A 16517-nucleotide genomic window follows, 5' to 3' on the forward strand; every position below is an offset into this window, starting at 1 on the left:
GCTGCGGGTGTGGTGGTGCTCGCCAATAATCTCGGCATCGTGGGAGCTGAAGCAGGAGAATTGCGGCGATTTCAACATCACCTCAGCTACCCATGAGATCCTTCCTCAAAACAAATAAATACATGAGTAAAATAAATTCTTCTGTAAGGGTTCCTAAAGAACAGACACATGGGGCAAGAGCAAGTTCAGAATGGTTTCATTTGGCTGTGGAACAATTAAGTGGAGCGCTACAGATGAGTCTGTGTGTTTGGTACCATAACATTCTTTCGTCATGAGAGTTAACAATACTCTATTAGTGACATTCACACAGCCGCTCGGACTACAACTCAGTACCTTATTATTAATTATTCTTAGACTTAGCCCACAGCTAACCGTGACCGATTGATTGGCTTTGTTGCTTCTTAAAGATGTGCAAAATTTCGTAAAGCTTAAATATAGGATAGTTTATGCTTGCTTATAATCAAGATGGACAGGTTTTGTTTTGTTTTGTTTTGTTTTGTTTTGTTTTGTTTGGGGGGACAGGGTTTCTCTGTATAGCTCTGGCTGTCCTGGAACCCACTCTGTAGACCAGGCTGGCCTCAAACTCAGAAATCCGCCTGCCTGCCTCTGCCTCCCAAGTGCTGGGATTAAAGGCGTGCACCACCACGCCCGACTGGACATGTTTTAATTTATTAATATTAATTTCCCCTTTTACTACCTCAACCTCTCCCTATTTTCCTTACCTTCTGTTGAAACATTCATTCAAATGTGCGTTGAATACTTATATCAGGGCCAGATTCTGTCCAGATTACATGAGGGAATAAAATAGAGCATTATTCTTGCCTTTATGGGTTTTCCTCTGCCAGGGTAGAGGTTGGAGGCAGGTAATAGATACTAAATAATAGGAGTGGGCTGGAGAGATGGTTCAGCAGTTAAGAGCACTGACTGCTCTTCCAGAGGTCCTGAGTTCAATTCCCAGTGACCACATGGTGGCTCACAACCATTTGTAACGGGATCTGATACCCTCTTCTGGTCTGTCTGAAGACAGCTACAGTGTACTCATATAAATAATATAAATAAATCTTTAAAAAAAACCTAAATAATAGGAGTAATTGTGAGAGTTCCAGTATACAGTATATCGTTGTCAAACGGGAAGAAGTATTATGAAGAAAGGACAGTGAGGTATGGAGAGGTGAAGGGACAGGTTGCAATAGAAACATTAGTGCCTGATAGTTTGTCATCTCTCCTATTCAGATGCTATCCCAAGTTCAAGGCCACCCTGAACAATGTAGAGACCCTATCTGAAAATACCAAATACCAAATAGGAAAAATGGCTAGGGGGTGTCTCTCAGTACTGGAATACATGCCTAACATATGCAAGATTTGTTTGTTTGTTTGAGACAGGGTTTCTCTGTGTACCTGGGGCTATCCTAGAACTACCACTGAAGATCAGACTGGCCTCAAACTCAAACATTCACCTGCCTCAGTAAGACCCCCAAAGCTGGGCCTCTGCTCCTGGGATGAACTGGCCAGCACCCTAATGACTCGAGAGAAAACCGTACCTGATGCAAACTGCAAGAGGTTTTATTATCAGCTAGCTGAGGATGAAGTCCCTCTGCAGTGCAGGGCAGGGGAGTTCGACCCCGAGCTATAATGATAGGGGGCTGAGGAGTTGGGAGGAGCTGGGTGGAGTTCTTCTCTGCTGGGTGTCCTTGGTGAAATTTACAAGGCATAAGGAGTGGGGAGTGAGTTCTTTCTGAATTTTTATCTCCATGTCTTTGGCACAGGAAGCCAGACAAGTGCCTGGCTGGGTCTTTTACAATTATCGAATCTCTGGTTGTAAAGTATAGAAACAAAAAGGCTTTTTGCTGGCTATAAAGAACAAAGAGCTTCTTTCTGGCTGTATTTTTAGAGACCAGGGAAAACAAGCTTGGGGAACATCCAGGGCTTTACCTTCCAGGGAGAAAAGCTCTAAGTCGGAGTCTCACACCTCTGCCTCCCGAGTGCTGGGACTGAAGATGTGTGCTGCTGCAGCCACCAATACTGGGGAAAAAAAAGTGCAACATTTCATTTACTCTGTGTGTGTGTGTGTGTGTGTGTGTGTGTGTGAAGTCGTGGCTAGACAAAATGACCCCAGGCTTTGTAAGCCAGACCACTGAATTTGATCCCCAGAACCCTTATAAAGGTGGAAGTGAAAGACCCCCAAAGGGGAGACCCTCACTCAGACACTCAAGTCCCGGGACAGCCGCGTACCCAAGAAGACACTGAGACCATACATAAAATGTAGAAGGTAAGATTTAATAAAGTAGCAACATGAAAGCACACAGACCAGAGCTCTGGGGTCGAAATAAAGCAGCAACATGAAAGCACACAGAGCTCTGGGGTCGAAACTCATACACCTTTGCACAGGGTAGAGGAGTCTCGACGGTCAGCCAGAATTTTTCACAGGCTTATATAGTAAAACTCAAAGGGGGAGAACTGGGCAGGGAAAGTACAAGTTTACATCACTAGGGAGTTTTGCCAAAGGAATCTACGTAACTAAGGAGTCATGTCCTATCAAGGAATCTACGTAACTAAGGAGTCATGTCCTATCATTTGGCAATGTACCCGGTTCATTTTGAGGTTGTTTCAGGAGGCCTTTATCTCAAAAATGTTCTTGGTCGAACTTTAGGGTGAGGAGTTTTGGGGTGAAAAGTTTAGGAGTGTTCCGAGAACAACCTCTAGATGGGAGGGGGTGGGCTCCGAGGTAAAAAGTTCATGTTCTCACAAGAGGCCAGTAATTTTTCATTCTTCAGAAGGAGAGAACCAATTCCATAGAGTTGTCCTCTGCCCCATGCACAGCATGGCACATGTGCCTGTACATGCATCATATATTCATATAAGCAACAATGGTAAAATTTAAAATATCAAACAGCTGTGGCAGCAACTGGAAGGCAGAGAAAGGAGTGTTGGGGGGAGCTTGAATTCAGTTTGAGCTGCCCTGAAACTCCCTGCCTAAAAAAAAAAGAAGGAAAGCAAAGAGGCAAGCTAGAGAAGTGACTCTGGTTAGAGAAGCAGTTCTAAGCATGGGGTCACGACCCCATTGCAGGTCAGACAACCCACTCACAGGGGCACATATCAGATAAGCTTGCATATCAGATATAATTCATAACAGTAGCAAAGTTACAGTTATGAAGTAGGGATAAAATCATTTTATATAGTTGGGGGTCACCACAACATGAGGAAATATATTAAAGGGTCACAGCATTAGGAAAGTTGAGAACCGCTGGGGCAAGAGCATTTGCTCCTCTTGCAGAGGACCTGGATCTGTTGCCAACACACATAGCAGCTCATAACTACCTGTGAGTCCAGTTACAGGGGCTCTGACACTCTCCTCTGGCTCTGTGGGCATCAGGCAACTATGTGGTGCACATTGACACAGGCAGGCAAACACTCATATACATAAAAAGCAAATAAAGATTGAAAAATAGAGAATAATGGAAATGGACCAGGGAGAGCTTTGCCCACCACTGTAGAGATGTGGTATTTACTGACTGATGTCAAGCACAAGCTAACTAACAAAGTCAGACCAGAGGAAGGTTGCTAGAAGCCGCTGTTCACAAAGGAAATGGTTGATTTGGATTAGCAGGAGAGCTAATGTGATGGAGTGTGGACCTGGATTCATTCATTTGGAGATGAAACCAAAAGAAAAAAGAAAAAGAAAAAGGGCTGGGCATGGTGGCACACACCTTTAATCCCAGCACTCAGGAGGCAGAGGCAGGTGGATTTCTGAGTTCAAGGCCAGCCTGGTCTACAGAGTGAGTTCCAGGACAGCCAGGGCTACAAGAAAAAAAAAAAAAAAAAGGAAAGAAAGAAAGGAAAAAAAAAGAAAAGAAAAAGCCACTCTGACAGGGGGCAATGGTGCACACCTTTAATCACAGCACTTCGGAGGATGAGGCAGGGGGATCTCTGTGAGTTAAAGGCCAGCCTGGTCTTGGTTCTTCCAGGAAAGCCAGAGCTACACAGAGAAACCTTGTGTCAAAAAGCAAAGCAAAGAAAAAAAAAAAGAAAAAAAAAGGAAGGAAGAAAGAAAAGAGAAACAGAGACGAGCCAAGCTGTGTCTTGTTCTTGAGAAGATGACTTTGCCATGAACCAACAAGCCAACATAGAGAAGAACATGGGAGACTGGCTCTGGATCTGTCTCCTCTGTCTCTGTTGTTAGGAATGGTCTTCTTGGTTATGGCTCCAGCCAGTGTGCCAACTAGAAAAAAGGCACGCATTCTATGCTTCTCTTTCCCAGGCCCCCAGATTTAATGACCCAGGTCTGTAGACTTGATTCTTCCTGAGCTGTTGAGCCAGGCATCTCACCATTTGCCTCTAATGTAATGCTACTGCAGCAGCTTCTAAGTGGTCTAACCTCAGCCTCCATTGCTTTCAGACTCCGGGCTGGCCCCTCTGGTTTGTTTGGGTTTTCTTTCTTTCTCTATTTCTCTCTTTCTCTCTCTCTTTCTCTCTCTTTCTTTCTCTATTTCTCTCTCTTTCTTTCTTTCTTTCTTTTTGTTTTTTTGTTTTTGTTTTTTTTTTTTCGAGACAGGGTTTCTCTGTATAGCCCTGGCTGTCCTGGAACTCACTCTGTAGACCAGGCTGGCCTCAAACTCAGAAATTCGCCTGCCTCTGCCTCCCAAGTGCTGGGATTAAAGGCATGCGCCACCAAGCCTGGCAATAAATAAATATTGATTGATTTAAGAACTATAAACATTGGGATTGGAGAGAGCTCAATGGTTTGGATTTCTTGCTGCCCTTCCAAAGGACCCAAGTTCAGTTGCCAGCATCCACATCTGGAGGCTAACAGCCACCTGTACCTCCGGCTCCGGGGAATCTGACCCCTCTTCTAGGGTCCATAGGCACTGCACACATACATATGCACAGGCAAAACACTCACTCGTACACATAAGATAAATATATCTTTAAAATTTTAATTTATTAAAGCCAAGCAAGGTAGTTGTCTAGTTAGGATTTCTGTTGCTGCAACAAAAACACCATGGCGGAAAAAAAAGAAAAGCACGTTGGGGAAGAAAAAGTTTATTTGGCTTACACTTCCAGATCACAGTCCATCATTGAAGAAGTCAGGACAGAAACTCAAACAGAGCTGGAACCTGGAGGCAGGAGCTGATGCAGAGGCCATGGAGGAGTGCTGCTTACTGGCTTACTCCACATGGCTTGCTCAGACTTTCTTTCTTTCTTTCTTTCTTTCTTTCTTTTCTTTCTTTTCTTTTTTTTTTTTTTTTTTTTTTTTTTTTTTGAGACAGGGTTTCTCTGTGTAGCCCTGGCTGTCCTGAAACTCATTTTGTAGACCAGGCTGGCCTCGAACTCAGAAATCCGCCTGCCTCTGCCTCCCGAGTGCTGGGTTTCAGCCTAGCTCAGCCTGCTTTCTTATAGAACCCAAGACCACCAGCCCAGGGATGGGACCACACACAATGGGCTGGTCCCTCCCCCACAGATCACTCTCTTGCAAATGCCTTACAACTGGATCTCCTGGGGGCAGTTCTTTATCTGCAGCTCCTTCCTCTCCAATGACTGTAGCTTGTGTCAAGTTGACACACAAACACCCTTCCTTTCTTGTTCATCCCCAAGAACTCATTAAAAAACATAATTAGGCTAGGAATGTGGTGATATATGCCTTTAATTCCAGCACTTGGGAGGCAGAGGCAGATTTCTGTGAATTCAAGGCCAGCCTGGTCTACAGAGTGAGGAGTTACAGGTCAGCCAGTGCGACCTTGTCTCTCTTTCTCTCTCTCTCTCTCTCTCTCTTTTTTTTTTTTCAGAGACAGGGTTTCTCTGTATAGCCCTGGCTGTCCTGAAACACACTCTGTAGACCAGGCTGGCCTCGAACTCAGAAATCCACGTCTCTGCCTCCCAAGTGCTAGGATTAAAGGTGTGCACCACCACCTTGTCTTGAAAAACAAATAAAAAAGAAAGGAAGGAAGGGAGGGAGGGAGGGAGGAAAAAAGAAAGAAAGGAAAGAAAGAAAGAGAAAAAGAAAGAAAGAAAAGAAAAGAGAAGAAAAAGACAGCAAAGTTGGGCATGGTGGTGCACGCCTTTAATCCCAGCACTCTCCCTGACCCCTTCATGCCTTCCAAACCAGTACCACCCAGGTGACATTACCAAGTCTGCCAACACGAGGTACAACGTGGCTGCCTCTGGAACACAGCTTCTCTGTACTTTGAGGAAACACTTTCCAGATGGTTTCATCTCAGTGATGCTGGTCTCTTCTTGAGACAGGGTTTCTCTGTTTAGCCCTGGCTGTCCTAGAACTCACTTTGTAGACCAGGCTGGCCTCAAACACCGGAGTGCTGGGATTAAAGGCGTGTACCACCATGCCCGGCTGCTGGTCTCTTCTTAATCACCATTAGTTTCCTAGCTCCAGTTAACCAGCATCAATCGTCCCAGTACCACACAGGTTTCACTTCAGTGGTGCTGGTCTCTTAATCCCAGCTGATTCTTCAGCCCCAGTTAACCAGAATGGCAGAATCTTAAGTCAGAATAGCAAACAGTCCCGCTAGAGATTTTAATCTTACGTCTGAAACATTACAAGCCTCCATCTTCTGCACTGCTCTCAACAGTCTTATCTTCCAAGTTCCTAAAAACATTCCAATGAGTTCTTAACACTGAATGGCTTTTCTAGGCCCAAGTTCCAAAGTCCTTCCATAATCTTCTCAAAAAACAAGGTCAGGTCTGTCACAGCAATACCCCACTAGGATGGTACCTGCTTCTCTTAGGGTTTTTATTGCTGCAATGGTAACACTGTGACCAGAAAGTACAGCGGTGCACACCTTTAGTCCCAGCACTCGGGAGGCTGAGGCTGGTAGGTGTTCAAGGCCAGCCTCGTCTACATAGCAAGTTCCAGGATAATCAGGGCTACACAGAAAAGCCATCTCAAAAAAAATTTTTTTTTAATTAAAGTTAAAAAAAATGTCAAAAAAGAAAGATGGAAAGAAAGAAAGAAATGTAGCTGGTCATGGATGCTAGCACACAGGAGGCAGAGGCAGGCAGAGCTCTGTGACTTTTAGGTCAGCATGGTCTACAGAGTGAGTTCCAGGACAGATAGGATTGGACTCTTATACAGAAGAACCTTGTTTGGGAAAAACAAAAAACCAAAAAACCAAACAAGCAAACAAACAAACAAAATATATCTCCTGCAAAAAAGAGGGAGCAACTTGGGTACCCATTGTTAATATAGTTAAGACCCTAATAAAGGCCAGACAGTAGTGGCGCACGCCTTTAATTCCAGCGCTTGGGAGGCAGAGAGGCAGGCAGATTTCTGAGTTCGAGGCCAGCTTGGTCTACAGAGTGAGTTCCAGGACAGTCAGACAGTCGGGGCTACACAGAGAAACCTGGTCTTGAAAAACAAACAAACAAACAAACAAATCCTAAAAAAGTACCACCCTACTTTCCTGACCTGTCCTACAACCAATTTAAGTTTGTCCCTGACTAGCTTAAAAATAACTGAGACTCAGACTATGGTTATTTTATTTGGCTTTGATAATTATTGGGGGTGAGGGGTCACCCCTGATCTCCTTTTCTAACTGCTGGCCTGGCTGCCTCACCAGTGGTATCTCAGATACTCGATGGTTCTCCTAGCCACCTGCTCATGGTCCATTGGCCCTCCTTTCACTCTTCCTATGTCTTCTCCTGGTGTCTCCTCTCTCCTCTCTCTTCCCCACCCGGAAACCAGGTAAGTCAAAACCCACCCACCTCTAATCCCTCCGGTAGCTGGCTGTAGTGAATTTTACTTAAGAACAACTTTACATCCCCTTGGGTGGAAAAACAGATCTCTGTGAAGTCAGCCTGGCCTATATAATGAGTTCCAGGCCAATCAAGGCTACACAGTGAGACCTTATCTCAACAACAACAACAGCAAACCATAGTGACAATTTTGGAATTTTGTTTCTTTAACAAACAAACAAAAAACCCCACGGAAATATAAGCGTATGTTTTTGTTTTAACTGCAGGTATGGGATATGGGGCAGCTTCAGATTGTCCACAGCAGCTGACAAGGATTTGCCTCATGCTCTGGTGGGGGTGATAGGGAGTGAGGGGGGTGGAAATGGCAAAATTTTGCCAGGTGCAGATAGTTTCTGCGATCATGTGATCTTTGGAATTCTGGAACTTTTGAGAGGTTATATAAATGCTAGGGCCCAGAGAACCAGGGTGGGTTGGTGTTGGTTGGTGTTGGTTTTTTAAGTAGTCATGTGTAAAGAAGAAGAAATTGGATATCCTGATGGTAAAGATCAAACTTGCCAGACTGGAGAGATGTCTCAATGGTTAAGAGCACAAACTGGGGCTGGTGAGATGGCTCAGTGGGTAAGAGCACCCGACTGCTCTTCTGAAGGTCAGGAGTTCAAATCCCAGCAACCACAGGGTAGCTCACAACCATCCATAAGGAGATCTGACTCCCTCTTCTGGAGTGTCTGAGGACAGCTACAGTGTACTTACATATAATCAATAAATAAATCTTTAAAAAAAAAAAAAAAAAAAGAGCACAAACTGCCCTTCTAAGGGTCCTGAGTTCAATTCCCACCAACTACATGGTGGTACACAACCATCTGATGACCTCTTCTGGTGTGTCTGAAGACAGCTACAGTGTATTCATATAAGTAAATAAATCTAAACAAACAAACAGAAAACAAACAAACAAAACCCAAACTTGCCATAAGAACTTGAAATCATTAATCAGCAGGAAGCAATCTAATGATAATGTCATCCCTTTTTGACCTCTGACTTTACTCAAAGATTTCTTTCTTTTTTTTTTTTTTTTTCCGAGACAGGGTTTCTCTGTATAGCCCTGGCTGTCCTGGAACTCACTCTGTGGACCAGGCTGGCCTCGAACTCAGAAATTCGCTGCCTCTGCCTCCCAAGTTCTGGGATTAAAGGTGTGTGCCACCACGCCCGGCTACTCAGAGATTTCTTTCCTTCCCTCTTTATCCTTTTTTTTTCCTCTTTTATCTAGTGTTAGGGGGTTGAAAGGGTGAAAAAAAAAGAGGTGGAGAAGGGTGGAAGAAAAAGGAACACATAAGAAGCAAAAGATTGGCTGTGATGAACAAACAAAACAACAAAACCAATATTTAGATGGATTTATTTCTATCATTTGCATGTATATGTACCTATCTTTGCATGTATATGTACCACATGTGCACCTGGTAGAAGAGGCATCAGAGGCCCTGAATTGGAGTTACAGATGGCTATGAGTCACCATGTGGATACTGGAACTGTGTTTGGGCCCTCTGAAATGGAAACAAGGAGCTTTTAATTGATGAACCATCTTTCCAGTCCCCATAGATAATTTTTTAAAAATTGCCTAGGACTTTAAGTGTACTGTACAAGACCAAAACCCAAAATACCTAACACCCAGTTTACTGACATTAAATGCTTCCCACTAAGGAAATTGTAGAGCCAAGTTGTCTTTAGTTAGATTTCCTTATTTATTTATTTTTGAGGCAGGGTTTTTCTGTGTATCCTGGCTATCCTGGAACTCACTCTTTAGACTAGCCTGGCCTTGAAGTCAGAGATCCACCTGCCTTTGTTCCCGAGTGCTGGGACTAAAGGTGTGTGCCACCACCGCCTGGCTTTATTTATTTATCTATCTATCTATCTATCTATCTATCTATCTATCTATCTATTTATTTAAAGTACTTGCCTGTTGAATTAGCATACTTATAAGACCATATTGAGTCCCAAGTAGCTATGGTTCTCCAAACATTTTCTTCTTTATTGCCTTAGATAGTGGAGGAGCAGTAAGAGAAAATGTCTGTGTACAAACAGAAAGGTCAGACACCCAGGATGCTGTCAAACAGAAAGGATACCTTCAGCCAAAGCTCTGAAAGCAAAAGAAAAGGTATCCAATACATCCATCCTACCCTGCCACCTCAGAACCAAAATATGGCCGCTCAACCGAATCCCAGATGTGACGCCTTGAAAAGAGCAGCCTCCTAAGACAGTGCTGGGCTGCTGGACACTGGGAGACCACGCTGGTACTGGATGCTGATCTGGGGTACTCCTCCGGTGAATGGCAGATTTTCCCAGGCTTTGATGGCTAACTAGTGAGACTGTTCCCAAGTGTTAAACTGAAGAGGAGTGGATGAGAAGGAAGGAAGGAAGGAAGGAAGGAGGAAGGGGAGGGAGGGAGGAGGGGAGGAAGGGGCATTGTCTTTGGGGCCCTACTTTGAGCACCTTAATTAAACTGTGAAAAAAGCCAACATCATTCTGACCTCAAAAGGATTAGGAGAGAGTATTCAAGAGACAAACACGAGAGACCATGGCCGGGAACACAGTTTCAGTTCTTCTGTTTGCCATGTGTCCATGTGTTCAATATGATAACAATTCTATAACGCTTTTATAGAAATACAACAAGCCAGGTGTTGGTGGCACATGCCTTTAATCCCAGCACTCAGGAGGCAGAAGGCAGGCGGATTTCAAGGCTAGCCTGGTCTACAGAGTGAGTTCCAGGACAGCCAGGGCTACACAGAGAAACCCTGTCTCGAAAAATCAAAAAAGAAAGAAAGAAAAGAAAAGGCCTGCAATGTTTTCTGATAACCTTTTTTTAAAAAAAAGATTTATTTACTATATTTATGTGAGTATACATAATACAGTCCGTGAAAACTGTTGCTGTTCTTAGATTCACCAGAAGAGGGAGCCAGATTCTAATTACAGATGGTTGTGAGGCACCATGTGGTTTCTGGGAATTGAACTCAGTGCTCTTAACCACTGAGCCATCTCTCCATCCTTTCTGATGACATTCTTAGCCTTCAATTGGTGGGGTTTATTCCTGCATTCCATAGGGGTTTATCTAATAGTCACAAGGATGTGTGGTCAAGATGTGTAGCCCAGGCTAGCCCCTATAGAGATCTGCCAGTCTCTGCCTCTTGAAATTGCTAGAATTAAAGGTGTACAGAGCCTTTTTTTTTTTTTTTTCTCCTAGACAGGGTCCTATTTATTCCAGGTTGACCTTAAACTGTGGACTTGAACTTTTGGTCCTCCAGCCTCTGTCTTCCAAGTGCTGGGATTGCTGCTGTGTTACCCTGGAGCTCACTTCTCAGGGTTGTTTTGTGTATTTGTTTAGTTTTGAGACTGTTACTTAGTTACAACCTTTCGTCCTTCCTTTCCTTCCCTCCTAACCCTCTCTTACTCCCTCCCTGCTCTATTTCAAACTCTTTTGCCTCTTTTTCCATTATTATTGCATGCATGTGTGTATTTGTACATACATTTTAATTCCTAAATATAACCTGTTGTGTCCAGCCCATGCAATGTATGCATGTTTTTAGGCTTATCATTTTGAACTGGCCAACCCATTACTTTGTTCATCCCTGGGGAGGTCCACCCCTCCCGCCTCCAGCTTTACTCCTGCTGTTTGTTCTCTGTGTATGGTTGAGGTCTTGAGTGCTTTTTTTTTCCTACTCAGCTTGGCGTACTTGCCGGTGGGTGTCCTTGCTCAGTTCACATTTAGGTGGTCATATTGGTGAGTCTTTATGGGTATAGCTTCTGATGTTGCTAAGGAGACATGAGCTCACAGCAAACTCCCCGCTCCTCCGGCTCTTACAATCTTTCCATCTCCTCTTCTGCAACATTGTTTCCTGAGTCTTAGGTGCAGGGGTGTTTTGTACGCGTATCCATTGGCACTGGGCTCCACAATGCTGCATTTGGATTGGTAGTGCTTTCTGTAATGGTCTCTGTTGCAAAGAGAAGTTTCCTTGTGTAGGGGTGAAGACTACACTCCTCTGAGTAAAAGCCTATGAGAACACTGGCCGAGCATGCCCCGAGCATGTCCCAGCTCTGAGTTCAACTCCCAGGACAAAGCTTTGGGCTCATAGCTCTCATCATCAAAGACCTGTCTAAGATGTCTTCTCTGCATTTTGCTTTTGGAGTACTTCTTATGTGGAACACATATCTTGTTCACTATTTTAAAGTACATTGAGAGAGAGAGAGAGAGAGAGAGAGAGAGAGAGAGAGAGAGAGAGAGAGAGAGAGAGAGAGAAGAGGTGTGTGTGTGTGTCTAAATCTGAGGACAACTTACAGAAACTGAATCTTTCCTTGCACTAAGTGGCTCCCAGGGGTTGAACTCAAGTCTTCAGGTTTCACGGGAAGTACCCGCTGAGCCGTCTGACCACCTCACCTCTAGGTGGACTGTGTGTTTCTTGAGCAGGGAGATCACACTGTGTTCTTTGTGTCCTCCGAAGTCCTTGCTTGGTGCACTATCTGGTTCACCTAGAGCATTAGGTTGTGCTTCCTTGCCAATCTGAAGGCCAAGTAACTTGAATTATAATATCATTCCACAATCACACCTAGCTGCTGGGCTGAGGTAGTTGGGGGAAAGCACTTGTCTGTGCCAATCTGCCTATGTCTAAATGTTTTATTTAGCATCCCTACGCCTCTTTCACCCAAGTATGTTCATCTTTTTCCTTTCCAACATGACCATCCCACAGTTTCTCCTGTCTTGTGTCTACCACACTCTTCCCTCTTCCTCTTGCCTCTCTCAGCTGAAGACCTTGCCAGTAGCTTTCTGCAGAAAACAGATGCTGCGCTGCGCTGGGCTGTGCTGTGCTAGGTTGTGCTGTGCTGTGCTGGTAAACAGTAACTATAAAGAACCAATTGGTAAGGTTGCCAGCATTTTCTGTGTGTTAGAAATACACAGCAGCCAGGCGTGGTGGCGCATGCCTTTAATCCCAGCACTCGGGAGGCAAGCAGAGTTCTGAGTTCGAGGCCACCCTGGTCTACAAAGTGAGTTCCAGGACAGCCAGGGCTACACAGAGAAACCCTGTCTCGAAAAAGCCAAAAAAAAAAAAAAAAAAAAAAAAAAAAAGAAATGCAAACAGCTTGCCAGTTTTAAGCTACCTAAAGAAGTTAAGTCAATTTTCTGATTGAGCCAAACTCAGCACACTTTTGAGATAACAGCTTTCTTTTTTCTTTCTTTCTTTCTTTTTTTTTTGGGGGGGGGTGGGTGGGTGTTTTTGAGACAGGGTTTCTCTGTATAGCCCTGGCTGTCCTGGAACTCACTCTGTAGACCAGGCTGGCCTAGAACTCAGAGATCTGCCTGCCTCTGCCTCCTGAGTGCTGGGATTAAAGGTGTGTGCCACCAAGCCCAGCTGATAACAGCTTTCTTATCAAGTAAAGTATTGGAAATGACCAGAATTCTACTTTTGGACCAGACCTTCCAATTGAACTCCAACTGTATTCTCAACATCCGTCCCCAGTGTCTACCCAATGTCTGCTCTGTGCAGATTTTTGGACAGTGGTGGAAAATTCATGCTGAACTCCTGAGTTTGAACCCCAGTCTGGCTCACATTGGTACTGGATGCTGATCTGGGGTACTCCTCTGGTAAATGGTGAATATTTCCAGGCTTTTGTGGCTAACTAGTGAGACTGTCTCCAAACTTTAAAAGGAAGAGGAATGGAGAGGAAGGGAGGGAGGGAGAGAGGGAGGAAGGAAAGAACGAAGCGAGAAGAAGGAAAGAAGATGTGTAACAGCTCAGCTATGGTGATGCATGCTTTAATCCCAGCACTTGGAAGACAGAGGCTGATCTCTGAGTTGGAGGACAGCCTGGATCCCTGTCTTTCCATGTTTATCCAACTTGAAATGGCCCTGTGGTACTTTCCTAAAAATCTTGCTTTTAGTATATTCACGTATAGACAGGGTTTTGCTATCTAGACAAGGCTAGGCTTGAACTCTTAACTTTCTGTCTCAGCCCACCTAAGTGCTAAGTACTCCTCCCAGGCACCACCGCAATCATTTTGTGTGTGTGTGTGTGTGTGTGTGTGTGTGTGTGTATGTACGTGTGTGTGTGTGTATGTACATACGTGTGTGTATGTGTGTATGTATGTATGTGTGTATATGTATATATGTATGTGTGTGTATGTACGTATGTGTGTATGCATGTACGTATGTGTGTGTATGTATGTATGTACGTATGTATGTGTGTGTGTAGTTTCTCATTTTCACTACTGAGTATTTACTTGTTAATTCACTGTGCCTTTATTTTTAGTCTGCCTCTCGGACACTAATAGCAAGCCAGAATCTGGTTTTGTTGAAGCTTTGTGCTGCCTCTTGACGGGGTCACCGAGTGCGCTATGAATTAATGAGAAGAATCTGGGCAGTCTGTAAGCTAGGAAACAAATCTCAGCAAATGTTCTGATCCAAGTGGTGATTGATTCTGCAGAGAGCAGGCGACAGTTCTGCAAATTCATAATTTAAATTCACGGTTTCAAATTATTGGTGATTTTTTTTTTGTTTTTATCTTTTTATTGTTTAAATTCAATACAATTTAGCAAAACGTTATTGGTTCTAAATGAATAAACAAGTTTTGGTGAAAAGCAAACAAGTCATGTAAAAAGAAATTTGCAGCCTCTTACCGCCAGAGGGGGTATAGCTCAGTGGTAGAGCATTTGACTGCAGATCAAGAGGTCCCCGGTTCAAATCCGGGTGCCCCCTTGGTGGGTGCATATGTTTTTCCTATGAGAACACTCAGTTTCTCCACTCAGTTATTTCCAAATCCAAACTCTACCTTCCTAATTTTCCCCCTTTGAATGTTGAATCAGCATCGAGGAAGGAGGAAGGAGCTATCTCTCCTAACAGAATGGCAAGTGAGGTATGGAATAAGGAACATTTTTTACCTCGTTTGTATCCCGACCCAAAAAGCTAAGGATGAATCCAGAAACAATGTTTATAATACTTGCCGATTTTAAGGTATGTTACAGCCAGGTGTTGTAGAACATGCCTGTTAATCTCAGCACTTGGAAGGAGGCAGGAGGATCAGAGTCCAAGAGAGTTTAAGAGCAGGGCGTGGTGGCGCATGTCTTTGATCCCAGAACTCCGGAGGCAGAGGCAGACGAAGTTCGAGGCCAGCCTGGTCTACAGAGTGAGTTCCAGGACAACCAGGGCTACACAGAGAAACCCTGTCTCAAAAAAAAAAAAAAAAAAAAAAAAAAAAGAGTTTAAGATTAGCCTTGGCCTATATATCAAAATCAAGGCCAGCCTGGGCTACACGAAACTCTGTATGGGGGTGGGGGTGGGGGTGGGGCGCGGAAGACACAGTGTAAAGAGATAAAAAACGAATGTCTTGTCTGAGATGTTGAGGCTGGAGAATGTACAAGTTCAAGGCCCAGCGTCTGGGAACAGAGACTCGCTTCTCTGGTATCTCTGTGCTTTGCCCCAAGCTCTGCTCAGTCCCCTTCCTTGTTCCGCTCAGCAGAGAACTGTAATGGGAACTGGGAGGGAATGCATGTGAATATTCCCCTGGGGTCCTGGGATGACACAACCAGATTCCATGTTTAAAATATCACAGCCACACCCTGACACGGGCAGCATGCCTCTGTCTGTCTCTTTTTCCTTTTTTTGGGCAAAACCTAGCTGAGGGGCCGCCCTTGCTTCCCTGTTCACACTTAGAGATTTCTTCCAGACCAGATACCTTAAAGCAGCTAGATACCTGTCCCCTGTTGAGGATTTGAAACTTGATAGCGTTGTGGTAATAATATTCTGGTGATCCTCAAAGAGCGGTCCTTGCGTCCTTGAATGATTTACCTGACAAATCCGCCAAAGAGCTAACTGCCAAGGCCTTCCTCAGCATCTACACAATCGGAAACTGGGGACGTTTTAATGAGCCCCCCCCTCCCCCAGGTCACTCTAGAGCACGCACAAGTTGTGAAAACCACTGCATTCATTTATATTACTTGGCTTTGGGGTCTTGTTCTTTTGCAGTGAAGGGAGCTGACGAGTGCTCCTCCCGGTTTCACGGTCTCGGAGCGCTTTTACTCGGTCCACGTCACCAAGTCACAATGAAACGTGAGGATATAGAATAATAAGGATCATAGAATGAAACGAAAAAGGGAAAGGAAAGCTTAGGTTGGAGAAGGGCTATGTCCGCAAGTTTCCCTTTTTTGATTGACCCTTGACCCTCAACGGACACACACCGTCAACCTGGGGAGTGACCTTGGCTTCCGAACCCAAAGTGTGGAACAATCCAATTCAAATTCACAAGCATACCATGGGCAGAAATCTCCAGGACTCTGGCGCCAATCAAATAAAGTCGTGCAACTTCTGCTTGGTACGAGGCAAAACGAAGGCTTTTCTGCTCAGATTTAAAAGGAGGAGTGGCCTTTATCTTTTTACCTGTTTTAATGACCCAGGGTCGAATCAAGATCATACTTGTATTGAAACGTATTTTTATTGTCATTGAAGAGAGGAAAAGACTCTGAGGGGGCACCCGGATTTGAACCAGGGACCTCTTGATCTGCAGTCAAATGCTCTACCACTGAGCTATACCCCCGCACCGACGCGCAGCTTGAAGCAATCTCTTTTCAGTCTTAAGATGCTGTCGCAGCTGCTACACAGGTAGAATAGGGGCAAGAGAAAAGAATGGAAGAGCAAAGGCGGCCAAGCTGAAAGCAGAGGATGCCTGAATCCGAAGAATCCATGGGAAAGCTGCAGCGCAGAGGGGCGGGGAGGGTGAACGTACGGAGGTGCTGAGTCCAAAGGGAAAGGGACAGGTACCTATGTGGGAGAGGATGTG

General features: G+C 44.5%; 1 protein-coding gene and 2 non-coding genes across 3 annotated transcripts in view; 2 read left to right on the forward strand and 1 right to left on the reverse strand.

Annotated features, from left to right (window-relative positions):
- The first annotated feature begins 14368 nt into the window (after positions 1-14368).
- On the forward strand, positions 14369-14440 carry n-TCgca56. Its single transcript has one exon. It is a non-coding gene; the product is annotated as a tRNA-Cys (tRNA).
- Positions 14441-16202: 1762 nt separating this feature from the next.
- n-TCgca51 lies at positions 16203-16274 on the reverse strand. Its single transcript has one exon. It is a non-coding gene; the product is annotated as a tRNA-Cys (tRNA).
- A 27-nt stretch (positions 16275-16301) lies between these two features.
- The window catches only part of Lasp1 (LIM and SH3 protein 1), a 39761-nt gene continuing 39545 nt past the window's right edge, over positions 16302-16517 (forward strand). The window contains exon 1 of the mRNA XM_006532341.1: positions 16302-16494. The gene's annotated coding sequence lies outside the window, so the exon portion shown is untranslated. The remainder of the gene's footprint in view (positions 16495-16517) is intronic.

The sequence above is a fragment of the Mus musculus genome, chromosome 11 (assembly GCF_000001635.26).
Source record: "Mus musculus strain C57BL/6J chromosome 11, GRCm38.p6 C57BL/6J".
In the NCBI taxonomy this organism is placed as follows: Eukaryota; Metazoa; Chordata; class Mammalia; order Rodentia; family Muridae; genus Mus; species Mus musculus.